Below are 13,949 nucleotides of genomic sequence, written 5' to 3'. Positions count from 1 at the left end.
TTCTTCCACGTCAGTGATACCATCCATAATTTAGACTCCAAAATGTAAGATCTACCTATGGAATATTATTGCACAATGTGTCTGTGATGGATAAAGGAGAATCACTTCTAGATCCTGAACATGCAATTGATTTCCTAAATAATAATTCACCTCACGCAAGACTTCTGCATTGTCGTTCTCGGGACTGTAGTAGCCAAACCTTTGGTCTTTGCCCACAGGGAAGATTCTCCAGATGGCTAGAGCCCTGCTTTGCCAAGAAAGAAAACGAAATGCTTCAAGAGGTATATTAAAAAAACAATTGATACAGTGGAAAAATCCCAGTCTGTACTCAGATGGATATTCTAACCCAAGGGTTGGGGAACCATATGTGAACACTTTTCCTTTCTCCACTCAACCCAATGAATGCTTGTTCCATGCAGGACAGAACAGACCACGGGACTGGTCTGGGGAGTTCTTACAGCACTTCTGGTAGCAGGCTGGCAAGTTTATAATTCCATCGAGCTGAGGACACAACTGAAGTCAAGCATCTGCTAAACCAGAACAGTGCTCTTACCACTGATCTGAAGAATAAAAAGGGAAAGCAGGTATGTCCCCCCACTGATTAAGTCTTGTACAGTCTCATCTCAATTTCTTCTGGGCGTGCCTAGGAGGCCTTGCCCTCTGTGAGATACACGTGCGAAGGACAAGTAGAGGCATTCTCAGACCCTCACAGGAGTGAGGGGGACTCTCAAGAGAATCAAGGAGCTTCCAGAAATGCACGGGAACACACACTTTGGCAGGCTGAAACTTCAATGCACCCCGATTACATCACGGATAAAATGCAGGTTTCAGAGTACATACTTTGGTTTTAGGTGTCTCGCATAAGAATAGTTTAGGCATCTAAATAATTTTCACAGACACAGCCCTTAAACTCTTTTTTCCATTTCTGTCCCCATGTGCTGAAAATAGGTCTTGCCTACATGACAGAAGTAGGGGAGGCCTACAGTGCTTTATAAATATTAATTAAGATTGCTGGATGGAAAGCATTTTGCTATTCAAAGACTATGACTGGAGAGAGATGGGAATATAAAAAGGCATTCTGTATCATACACTATTGAAATTACCATGAAAGCTGGCCTGCAAGCAAGATGAGACAGACATGTAGAAATTATTAGTACAGAAAGAGTTAAAAATGCAGAGTACTGTTATGTATTATCTAGTCTTTCTTCCACTTAATTTCTAATTATATCTTAATGCTGGAGAATGGCTGGCATGCATAAACACAAACATCATTTATTCATCAGTAATCTGCCATTTAATTAAAATATTACTGCATTTTCATTGAGTGTATAAGGAAGAACGCTGTAAATATGACAGGTCAAAAAATCCCCATGATATTAACAGATGGAGTGAAAAAATATACCACTGAAAACTTCCTAAACAGTATTTTACAAGGTAACGGATAAGGAACTAAAATAATAGGCCTTTATGTACATTTTTTCTGTGAGGAAAAAAAGGATTTTATAGTCAATAAAGCTCATGTCACAGATGAGAGAGCAAAAAACCAGCCCATGGTGGATCTGGGTACTGGGGTTTAGTTAAGAAGTGCCAAGATCAGAGGTTTTACCCTGCTTGTTCATCTCACTCCACCCGAAGCCCCGTGACGTCCACTCGGTTCCCACTTTCCTTCCCAGCGGGGAGGTTGCTCGAGCGGGAAGTCATGTTGATTCACACGGAGCCGCCGCTCGTAGTAACTGGTCTTGACTGTCCCCAGCCGCAGTCCCTGGGCATCCCCCGGTGTTCACCTCCGTCCACCTTTCTCATCCTCCGTACCTTCCCCCGCTGCCAGGACCTTTCCTCCAGCCAAGGGGTTTACCTCCTTCTCTCCTGGCCCCCATCTTTTGTCCAAGACCACGTGTTCTTTTCAGGAGCTCTTATTTTTCAGCACTCACTTTTCTCTCCAGAACCCCCAGCACCCATTTTTCCCAATCAAAATAGTCTCTCTGTACAGAAGCACGATGTGAGATTGGCCTCCTAAATTGTGCTTTTATCTCCTGCCTCTTTATTAATTGGAGGCTTCAGGATGTGCTACTATTGTTTGGTCCAGACATGATCAAAATTTATAACCACCTCATACTGATTGCAGCTATCAAGCAGGAGGCTTCTGTTTGAGAATTCCAAAGTTCAATTCTGGATATTCGCCTGTGTGTGTGTGTGTGTCTGTGTGTGTCCCCTGTTATCTGCTGCCAGCTATTGTTTACAATTTAATCATTTTTTTTTCCCTACAGCAATATCGTATTTTAGAGTGTCCCAGTGTAAGAGGTGATGCTGGTAGATGTCTTTTCCTTCTTTCTCATATTAGCATGCAATAACTGTAAGGGTACACTAAGCAAAGTTAATCTTCTTACTAATGGGATTTTCCTAAAGGAAGGTTGTTAAATGCTGGAGTACGGAATATTTCTCTTTCATGCAATTGGAAAACTATTTGAATTTTGGCCACGATGTGTTTTTGTAGTGAGCACTCTCACTTTTTACTTGAGAGTGAACAAATACTGTAACAATGACAATGACAGCAGCAACAAGAACAATCAATAAGAAAGTAATTAACATGTTCAATACTTATGACCTCATGTTCAATCTCTTTTCAATTCCAAATTCTTCAAGGCATCAAAATGCCACCCAAAATAGCCTTTTCCCTCCTAAATATTTTGAAGACATTTCATCTGCCAATAAAACCCTAGGACAGAATTCACTTTGTCAAACATGATCTGCCTAAGAGCTTGGAAACCTGCCTGAGCGGATCACCTTGGTTCTCCCTGCAGACGACCTACACACCGAGAGAGGCATCTCCAGTTCATCCCGTTCTAAGAGAAGTGACCACCTTCCTCCACTGACTAGAGATGGAACTGAACAAATTAACTCTGACGAGTGAGGACAAATTCCTACTTCCACTCACTATGTCACACTTGAAATCATGCATGGTTTGATTATAGACCTGAAAAAACAGCCCAGACCATTTTCAGGTATTCAAAACATTCACTAAAAGCATTCCTTATGAATTGCACACCTTTACAGCAAAGGATAGAGCTTACTCCACCCTGTAACAACCTCAAGTGAGCTTTCTAAACCTTTAAGCAATTTAAGTTCACAATGAAGAGACTGATATGACTTTAACGTTAGTAAGAGAATGTGACTCTGGCTTAGCAAAATCTTAAAACATGGAGAGATAGTAACAGGCAGCATTATCAAGACTGAGAAGTTTTATTATTAGTGTGAACAACTGGAAGAAAAGCATAACAGTTCACGAACAAGGAATAAGGAAAGGAAACTCCAGATGCCTGGTCAGCAGATTTCTGTCTCCCCTTGCAACTTGCAGAACAGCACTCTACCCCGTCTGCACAGGAATCAGGATCAAATGCAGCAGAAGAACGACATGCCACCGCGCTGCACTGAACTATTCAGTTTTGGTTAGGACTAGGAATAATTAAGGAGCTGCCTTTTCTGGACCTGGATTACTTAACAGAAAAATGCTAAAAATGGATGACTCATACCCTCCCATCTTCTTATCAGCCCAAAGGCTGCAACATGGCAAGATCACAGGGAGGCAGAGAACACATTAAACTAAAAGTACGTTATATTGAAATTATCAGGTGGTCAACCTGGTCCAGGGTAACATGTAAATAAGTTGATATTTTGCATCTACTGATCCTAACAGCTTTTGCCTATCTCAAACACTACCTGATCCCAAACGCTACGTCACTGGAGGTGTAAGTACCTGGCTATGATCTGGGACTAGGCAGAACCAGCTGCCACAAGGCATTGATCTTTCCAACCAGAAAACAAGTTTCAAAGCAAGAGACAAAGAGAAACCTGAGGCAAAACTGGGAGAATATTCTCTGTGGCAGAATGAATACTTCTCATTGTTACCTTCAAAGTGCACTATATTTTTCTGCCATTCTTTCTTCAGTAACTTTAAGTCATGAAAGGCACCTATATCTAAAGCATCGATTTTAGCGATTTAACAGGGCCGTTATCTCAAAGCAGGTCAGATTTAAGTATATCAGCCAAATCCTCATCATCATACCAACAAAACAAGCTTTTATGAAAGCTATCATCTGAACACAATCAGGAGGTTAGAAGGTTAGAAGATATAAGAGATTCCTTTGTTGTGCTTACCTTCTTACTTTTTTTAAAATTTATATTGTGAAAAATCTAGATAACTCATTTAGAATTCCAAGATTCAAAATATCTAACCTTTTGATTTAAATGACAAAAATAAAACCCACCATGGCAAGTAGATTGAGCTTTGCCATTGGAAAAGGGCTTAGCAGGGCTTAGGAGGTACACATATACCTTTTTAGTAAAAAATAGTAAATTACTTCAATTAGTCAAATTTGATGAAAACATGACAAAGGCTTAATTATATGGCCATATTCCCAAATTAGAGAACTTACTTTACTCTGTTTATATTAGAAATGTCTTCTGAAGGAAAAAAAAATATTTGCTTTAAATAAAATTAATCCCACTTGCAACTAGAAACACCTTGCCACTTAAGAGTTCTGTACTCTGGTGAATTTCTTTCATATACTTTAATTCAGTCAAGCATTTTTTATATCTTCTGGTTTATGAAATAGATTTCATAATTGGTAAATGCTCAAAGCCACTTACTGATGTCACACTTGTGTTTATAGTGCCCAGAAACTGAAGAGATATAATCACTTCATTTTCATACAATACTTACTCAATTTTATAACATCAGTGAAATATGTTAGGCAGTTAGTTCTAAAAAATTACTGCATTTTCAATCAGCTAATGTCATTTGGCCTTCAGCTTTGCTCCTTACAGATGTAAAAAATTCATATTACAACTTGTTATTTAAATAAGGAATTCTCTTGACTGTTAAGAAATGCCAACTCACACTTTTATGTCATCTAGGACCTTTATGAGTAGTAACAGTGCAGCAGCATCTTCTCCTACCTAACTCTTAATTTTAGAGTGGGTGGAGAGAGGACAAGTGGGGAAATCTGGCTTCAGAAAGCTGGTCTGGAGCATGTATATCTCAACAAGCTCTTGCACAGCATAGAGACAGGTGGTTTTTTGGAGTTCAATTCATTTATATTCATGTCCTCTTTTTGACACTGCTTGCAATTTTAACAGCTCAGGGTTTTATGAGCTGAAATCCTTCCTTTTCCCCATACATAGATAAATTACTTCAGATTTCTACTATTGCTGTGACCAACCACTGCTTCCTTTAAACTTCAGAGCTTCAAAAGAAATCTGTAAACCCATAACTAATATTGTTTCTAGAAATTTACCAGTGACTTGAGAAAGATGTGAGTAGGAGCTGAAGGAAAGGACACAACCCCCAAACTTAACTTTAGATTATATGTGTGATTTTGAGTGAACTGTCAAAGATATACACAAATACCTACTGCAGTTTTGCACAGATGAAGCAGTGATTTCTGTATGTGTGTGTGTGTATATATATATATATATATAACATTCTACACATTACAGAATTTGATCTTTCGAGAGCCAGACTTTCTTTTTGTAACTATTCATTTTAAAGTTTACACATATATTCTGAATTACTTATGCTTCTGGTTTCTGCTTTTCATATGCCATTTTTTTTGAAGAAAAAAAAAGGGGGGGGATTTTTTATTCTCACAAATACATCATGATGTGTCTTGATTTTTAGGTTAAATTTCCAAAGCATTTTCTCTTTACCCAAGAGCTGTGATTTCACTTTTAAAGAAGGAAGGAGAAAAAACGAAAGGATACAACAGGATTTAAAGCTGTTCTTTTTCCGAATAGTTACTTCAACAAAGATCAATAGCGTATTTTTTTAAATGCTATACTAGTGTTTCAAGGCTGCAGGGGGCACTGACGCACTGTATATCTACAGTACTGCAGAGCAAGAGTCAGACAGGATATGATTAAACAGTCCTGCAGGTTACAGATACAGAACAAACACATAAACTATTTATAATCAATTTAAGTTTTGAGAAATTAGGTAATTGTAAAATATTTATATGAATTTTGGAGGCAAATTAATGTTTCTTTTACTGGTAAATATATTTGTTTTTCTGCTGCAGTCAAGTAGTTGTAGGGATAAGACTGTTTTCTTAACTTTATAACCAAGGTCCCTTGAAGGATGATATATCTTTCTAGTATTGCATTACTTAATATTACAGCCTTAAACAAACAATCCCCATTCCCTGCAGAAAATAAGATTTTGCTTAGCAGCTCTCCAGAGAAGACCATTTATTGGCTGTTGATAATAACTTGTTTATATATTAATCAGCCAATACAGATACTATCTGATTCACAGACTCATTTAAGTAAGAATGTATTACAGTAAGAAATAAACATATATTTTAAGAAATAATTATATATTTTATCAGTTTATTCAATATTTTCTATTTTAGGACCTAAGAATAATGGGATCTAAGAGGTAGAGATTTCCTGATAATAAGAACATATGAAAATTTATCACTCAGCAACATGTGCTATACATGCAACCATGCCTGCATTATCTATTTTACATTCAGTACTACTTATTTATTCTTTAATTCCTTCCTTCCTTTTTTTTCTTTTTAATGCAGCTTACATCTCTTCTGTTTATCTCAGATCTTCCTATTTCCTGCAGTTACAACTGTACTAAGCCTAATAAGTTATGGCTGTCTAAAGGATCCTTTCTAGAAAGACACGCAGTCTAATTTTAACACAGCAACACATGAAGAAGCCACTACTTCAACTGGCAGTTTGTACCAATTATAATCATCATTCCTGTTACAGCTTTTTGGTTTAGTACCAATTCAGCTGTTCTGGGTACAGCTTTCAGCCACTGGTTCTGACGTGCTGGTCTCTGCCGAGGTAAAGAACCTCCTCTGTGTCCCGCGTTTCTCCTCATTAAACATACGTGCTATCTTCATATACACTCCAATCACCTCAGTCCTACTTTAGAAAAACCCCAAAGAGACTGGATTCCTACAGTAGCTTTCTGCATACCTTTTTTAAAAAAGTATCACCGATTCCTGTGAGGATTTTTAATTATAACTTTCATCTTTCGCACTTTTTAGGTACTGCTCCAGTGCACACCAGTATGCAGTGAAATACGGTACAACCAGTATCACAATCAATAGTGCACACCGCAATGAAATTGTCTTCCTCCTTTCTTGTTCAGACACACAGAAATCACATTTGCCATTTTGCTCCAGAAGCTTACATTGAGTTGCTTGTCTACATTAACTAAACCTAACTCTTCAGGACATTGTTCTTCCTTTGGGGTTTGGCCTCTTTAAAGAGAAACTTCAAATCTGAAGTTTTGTACAAACTTAATTTCAAAAAAGTAACTACATATTTCCTTTTTTCAGGCTTTCCTTTTCCTATAATAATTAAACCTGCAATGTTTAAGCAATTTCAGAAGAATTTTATTTTACTGCAAATAGCTTTTATGAAGTTAATTGGATATTAATATATCACATTTTGGTTTATAGGTTCATAATACATATCACTACAATGGACATCTTTTGGATATCAATAATATACGGGAATTTTTTAAAAAAACCCTGGTTTTAAAACCTGGATTCTCCAATAGTTTTTAGATGTGAAATGGACAGTGTTATTAAAAGTGCTCTGCCAAAGAGAAGCTCAAACCATCTTTTTAATTGTAAAAAATGTTCAAAATATTTTTCAAAAAGTAGAATATTATTTGTGATGGATTTTATTTTCTATTAAAACACACAAGGTTTTGTGATGTTGTCGATTGTTTCACTTTTAGCTTTGTTAAATGAATTTTTTACAAACCCACAAATACTTTCTAAGTCATGAAGTCCTGTGGTCTAGTCACTGACACAGTGAAGGACACAGGACAGATGCCAGCAGAGAGCCGCTAGACAGAACAGAACTGAACTTCCAAACTTTTCTCTCGACATTCTGGCTGTTAGCAGTTGAAGGCAACTCTTATGATTTCTTACTACTTTTGTATGGAATTCAGAAGTGAATCTCAAAGATGACAAAAGTCAAAGAGAAAGAATTATACTGATTCAAGCTTCCAGTAGGCAAATTATTCCTTACAGCATGACTCTCATTCTTACTTATTCTACCTAATATGCCTCTCTTCACAATACAGTCTGGTATAATAACAAGAGCAACTACATCTCCATTACAAGGCACTCTCTGCACATAACTTGGAAGTCATGGAAACCTGCTGCAAAGTTTAATTATTTGTGAGTTTATAACAGAACACTTTTTTCTCTATTTCTGGATTTCTGTAATTGGAATGACATCAAATGCTAGCACTAAAGCTAAGTGTGACTGTAGTCCAATAAGGAAAGCATGCAAGATAATTTCTTTTACTATTCATTTGTTTTTTAGACAATTCTTCCTGTTATATACTTGGCTTTTCTGAACCACTGTTCATCATAAATTTAAGACTAGATATATAGGGAAATATTCTTAAAGCAGAATTCTGTCAAACCATCCATGCACCCATCTGCAAGTTTTAGACGGGTAGAAGAAAATCGAGATTATTTTTTCTATTCTAAGACAGTAGAAGATGAGGGTTTTATTATTCGCATATCTGTCTGGCTAGAAGCCCAAGTGATTATTTCAGGAAGCTACTGAACCATACCACCTGATGTCTTGTGTCACTAAGATAATTTTTCTTAAGCATTAAGGTAAAGTTTCCAAAAAGTATTGCCATGGCTATGACACATGATATTATTAATGCTGTGAAAAACAGATGTATTGAAGTTTCAAGAACTTTGAAAAATGGCTTTAAATTTAGTTTTTATTTTGTGAATCTGCTGCGGTTTTATAGGAAATTTGGGATGTTCTCAACCCAATCCCTTTTTTTAATTCTAGCAAAACCCTTCTATTTTCATGTTTATAATAGTATTTTGGTTTTAGGGGAAGCTGTGCTGAAATCTGAAATGAGAAAGTTACATTCACACATGAGAAAATGAGTCTTTCTCATAAATCTTAGAAGTGTATTTTCTTGATACAAGTTTTTTTCATGGTTTTACATTTCAAAAGCTAATCATGTTCAAAAACAGTTCTTGCCTGGATGACAGAATTTCTAGGGAAGTATAAATCCTCGAAGCAATTTGGCAGAAGGTAAATGAACACTGTTGTTAACCTAGAGCAACCCAAAATGTTGTGGCAATCTGTAGAGTTCCTGGAGCTACGATCTTTGATGGAAAGCAAAAAAGGGGGTTGGACTGTAATGCCTCCCAGAATTTCTGAACTACCCCATGTTGGTCCACTGAGCTCTGTCACTTCCTTAACTCTCTTATCTCCTGTGTCAGAACTGGTGATGATCTACTGACCTGATAGGCAATCCCTCTTATTTCCACTTTTTCAGAATGTGCTGTGGATGGATACAGCGACTTTATACACTAATCACAGTTGTTTGTGGGGCTCTGAATCTAGCACTCAACGTAAAGAGGCCGAAGTAGATATAGATTTTTTTGTTGTAACAGAAGTCTTAAACACATATTTCTCCTTCCTAAAGTATTTATGTAACAAGTTCAGTTCGACACTGTGAGTTTTCTGATTAAAGCTTAGCACTGTATTTTACTGATGTATAAGGGGATCGATTTATATGCAATGGTTAAGTATTTGGGCTGAAAGAAGCTTTATAAATTCCTTTAATAAATTTGGCAATCATATAGAGTACAAATCACCAGTAACTGGAGATATTCAATATTATATAATTGCACTAAAATAGGTGCAAAAGTGTGACATGAGTGCATAATAGCATTTCTCCAGTGCTGGAACATTTTCTTTAGCACACGAAACAAATATGCTATAAAATAATGAAGTATACATAAACAGTAGTAGAAAGACAATTTCATTAAAAACCCTATGAGTCTTATTCATATCAAAATTTCCTTTCTGTGCAACTGTGGCAGAGTGTTTTCCAAAATATTTAAGTGAGGTATTTATTTGCAGTAGCACACTGCCTCAGACTTAGGCATTGGCATGCATACATTGACATACATACTTGCAAATGCCTCCTTGATAAAACCAGAAGAAAAAAATGCATGGTATCCTTTAACTTTTTTGTTATTAGCTTCCATGCAGGTACCTGGCAATTCCAGGAGAAATCAAGATCTTGTTACAATTATTCATTACAGACACACGAACAAACAGTGACTGCCACTGAATTCTGTTGACAGGATTAAGAAACAACCCTCTGTTGGTATAACACACATGCCTGAAGTTACAAAAGGGTAAGTAAGGTCAAGATAAACATCACCAAAAATTATTATTAATCTTTTAGAAATAAAGAGTTGCCTCCAAAAAGGTTGGTGTCAGTTTTGCGGTATGCTGATGAGCGGCAACCCTTTCCAGAAACAGGGAGAGAAATGTAGTATTTACAAACACACATTATCTCACCTGCATGGATTTGTCTAATATCCATCACAAACAATTTCCACAGAATACTTCAAAAGATTAAGCTAAAGGCTTACACAACAATCTACAGTAATTTTCAGGATTTATAACAGTAGGGAAGATTAGATCTTTTTTGATCTGTCACTTTTTTCTTTTTTTGTTCTTTTTCAATACTGAAGTCTGTATCATTGAAAACTCATCATCTGAACAGAAATGCCAAAGGAGGAAGAAAAGGTAACAGAAAAATACCCAGAATTCATGTACACACAGAGAGCACGAAGAAAATTGCACAGGACAGCAAAACTCACAAAGGAAAAAGAAAACACTGCAAACAAATGTTGTAAAAGATGAGGGAAATCAAGAAGGGCAAATCAAGCAAAGGGGATGAAAATATATAAAAGCAACTCAGGCACTGGAAAAGGAGGAAGGAGCAATTAGAAACACACAGAAAAGGTTGTCAGCCAGCAAAAGCAATAGATGAGAGAGAAAAAGGTAACAAAAGAAATGCATAAAGAAGATGCATAATGCTTGTTATCACTCTCTATGTTAAAATTGCAAAGAATTGTTATTAACATAATATCGAGCATCATATATGTGGTGAATACAAATGAATGATGTTTCTGAAGCTTTATCTTCAGTTCTGTATTTCAGAAACACTTAGTCCAATCTCTATGTTAACCACAGAAAATCTGTTAAAGAAATAAAGCTAAGTAGTGTCAGTATTGTTCATTTAATCATTTTCTTCTACAGTGTTGAGGAGCACTATATATTCTTCTTTTTTTCTTCTTTTTGCTGTTTCAGAATTAAGCGCATAACTCCAAACTGTTAATGAAAAAATACAAACATAACCACCTATGCTGAGACGAAAGAATATAACTTAAAGTCTGAATGATCTCTCTTTCACATGTAATAGAAGCTCAATGATTCTCACAGGATCTTGCATTCATTCATGAACTAAGATGTAAGTACACGGAAGAACTTAAGTCTGGAACTCTGTGATTTCCCCTTCAGGTTTGAGCCAGCTTGTACATTTGATTGAATATAACATTTTCAGCTGAGGTGGATTCATATGACGAAACTCTTTAACCTTACTTGAGTCTTGTATGGACACTTATGATGAACTCTAACACACAGCATGCACCACCATAAGCGCTTTTCCTTTCCCAGGTGTGGAACGATAACTGTTTGATTTTCACAACCAGCTGAAAAATAACTTCCAGCGGACCAAACTTTCCCTTTTTCAAAGTATACAGTTCATTCCAAAGACAGAAATCAAACATCTCAGATGCCTGGTGTCAGATGCTCTGAGTTGTGATATTTTATAATATTCTGAAAAAGCTGGAAGTTCCACAGAGGAAGAGACATGCTGACAAATTGCACAGGAGGCTGAACTTCACAAAAGTGTTAGGGGTCTGTTGGGATGTTTGTAAAAATACCGCAGACAACTACAGAATGGAAAGGGGAGTACTCACACATAAGGAAGGGGATTTAGAGCTTGTTGGAAAGTGGGTAAGTGAGGGGAAAGTGGAATTGAGGGCTTACTGAAAACATGTAGAGATCTCCAAAATGTATTGCATAGCTCCTGAGAAAATTGCCATGCATTAGGAAACCCATCAGTCCTCTTGATGGAATGGAACTTGGGTAATGCACATTCAAGAGCCTCTTTCCTAAATGCAAATAGCAATCAGAGTCTTTGCTGAGATGAAGCTCAGTTTTAGCCTGGAAAAAACATCTTAAGATAAATTAACAGCAAAATAAAATCTTTTAAGAAATCAACTGAAAATCTGTCCAATGGGCAGTAATGAAGAGCTCAGCTTATTAGCTCCTGTCTGTGAGTGCAGATCAGCCTTGTACATTTGCATTCATCAGTAAGACTCCTCTTAGGAAAACAGCAAACAGTATTTTTCTGTTTCCTAGTTAGGAATTTTTTTAAAAAAGAACAAATCATGGCTTGGATAGATATATGTATATGCATATACATATGCACATGCATATGTATATGTATATATTTTATATATGTGTGTCTGTGTTTGGAAGCTTTGAATTTACTACATGCAGTACACTCTTACAGGAATACACAGCAGTCCTACCTCCCAGACACTAAACCAGAAGTGAGCTGCAGTAAACACCAGCTTTTAATACTGGGACTCAACGCTTCATTTATACCTGTCATCTGAACTCTACCTGAAAGTGATAGTCATTTATCCTGCAAATCTATTCCAGTAACATTTTCTGAAACACTTAGAGGAGCTTTACATTGCATTAACACATTGCAAGTATCTTACTTGTTTCAGAAGAAGGAAAGAGTAAAAAAGATTTCATTTCTTAACAGTTCTCATCAGAGATCCGTTATTTCCAATTGCCTCTTCTACTACTGTTGGCCATTATAGAACTCTTTTAAAATTGCCTATATATTCATAGCTCTGAGACAGGAATAGTTTAAACAGAATCTTAAAATAAACTTTGACAGGATTTACATAAGTATATAGTCTAGCATAATTCTAGAAAACTACCTACTGGAGGCTGACCTTTACTAATTGATACAGTTCTATTATAACCTTTCCTGAAAGCAAAAGCCACATAGCTCAGAGGACTTTTATGGCTGCAAATCTGCTCTCAGAGAGTCAAGCTTGAATTCATTCTCCTGATCATACCATTATTCTGCTGTTTCCTATTCCACCTTGGTTACATCTTACGGCAGAAAGCTCTCATGAGCCCTCAGTGCAATACATCCCTTCGAGCTGTTCTCTCCTCCTGTGGTGTCATCTGTTATAGCATATCTATGAACTCCAGGCTTAAACAGGGATGCATGTGATTAGCAGAAGGATCTGGGCCATGACCTTACAGATTAACTGAGTTAGAGCCTCATGCTTGAAACCTCAGCGCTTCTGAGCATGCACAGAAATCCTGCATCTTTCAGAATGATCAGGATTATTGCAAGTTTTAAGGTCTTAGATCTTATCCAATTGCCCAGTGCTGCCTTTATCAATTATCCACTTGAATTTAAGCAGAATTTAGCACCTGATTCCAAAATGACATGAAAGGAATTTCCATGTTGTCTCCATCTCCCATTTAGTTCTACCAAGTTAAAATAATTCTCCTCCTTTGCAGTCTATGATATTTGCATTACAAAATATGAACGCTAAAGGAACAAACAGCATTCTTGCCCTATATATTTAGGGCATTTTAGACAGCAGAGAGTCAGATACATATGCCAGTGAAATTAATGCTACGGCTTCATTTTTTTCCATTTCTTAACTCTCAAAAATTTAGAAACAGTAACCTAAATTGCATTAATCTCTGAGATAAGCAACATGGAGTATATAATATCCTATGAAAGGTACTGACTTGTCCTGAAGTAGTGATGCCAATAGTTTTGAAAAGGTTAATGAACTGTATCTAAAATTTGTTTTTGAAAGCCCTCTATATTCCTTGCATATATTAGCTCATCCTTTTGGTATTTTAAAATTCAAATAGATCCAGTTAAAAAAATGGCAGAACACATTTGAGTAAATTTCAAACCTATTAAAAATTCATAAGCTTAAAATTTACTCGCAAGCCCATACACT

Source organism: Haliaeetus leucocephalus, unplaced genomic scaffold (assembly GCF_000737465.1).
Source record: "Haliaeetus leucocephalus isolate CR32 unplaced genomic scaffold, Haliaeetus_leucocephalus-4.0 Scaffold195, whole genome shotgun sequence".
NCBI classification, from domain to species: Eukaryota; Metazoa; Chordata; class Aves; order Accipitriformes; family Accipitridae; genus Haliaeetus; species Haliaeetus leucocephalus.
The sequence above is the reverse complement of the archived record's forward strand: the minus strand, read 5'-3'. Positions refer to the sequence as shown.